The sequence below is a fragment of the Penaeus monodon genome, chromosome 22 (assembly GCF_015228065.2).
Source record: "Penaeus monodon isolate SGIC_2016 chromosome 22, NSTDA_Pmon_1, whole genome shotgun sequence".
Taxonomy (NCBI): domain Eukaryota; kingdom Metazoa; phylum Arthropoda; class Malacostraca; order Decapoda; family Penaeidae; genus Penaeus; species Penaeus monodon.
In genome coordinates this window covers 3472771-3473074 of record NC_051407.1, presented here as the reverse complement: position 1 = coordinate 3473074, position 304 = coordinate 3472771, and positions in this window count along the sequence as shown.

The following is a 304-nucleotide window of genomic DNA, read 5'->3' as shown; positions in this document are numbered from 1 at the left end:
TCAAAGGTTAAGGAGTGAGATGACGTCACACTATGGCCAAGGACTACAAACGCAAAATTAATCTAATATCCTGTTTTGAATAGGATGCCTGTTAATTCATTGATTCGACTGAAGTAAATATGCGATGCATAAGGCAGATAAGAGGATGCTAATGCGCTGGGTTATACAGTAATATACAGTATGGTGCAAAATTGAATATTAATTTAGATATTAACTAATAGATATACAGTAGTTTTATAAATGTATATGCTCGTATATTTACTTCTCAAATGATTACATGAAATACTTTTACAAAAAAATCCTT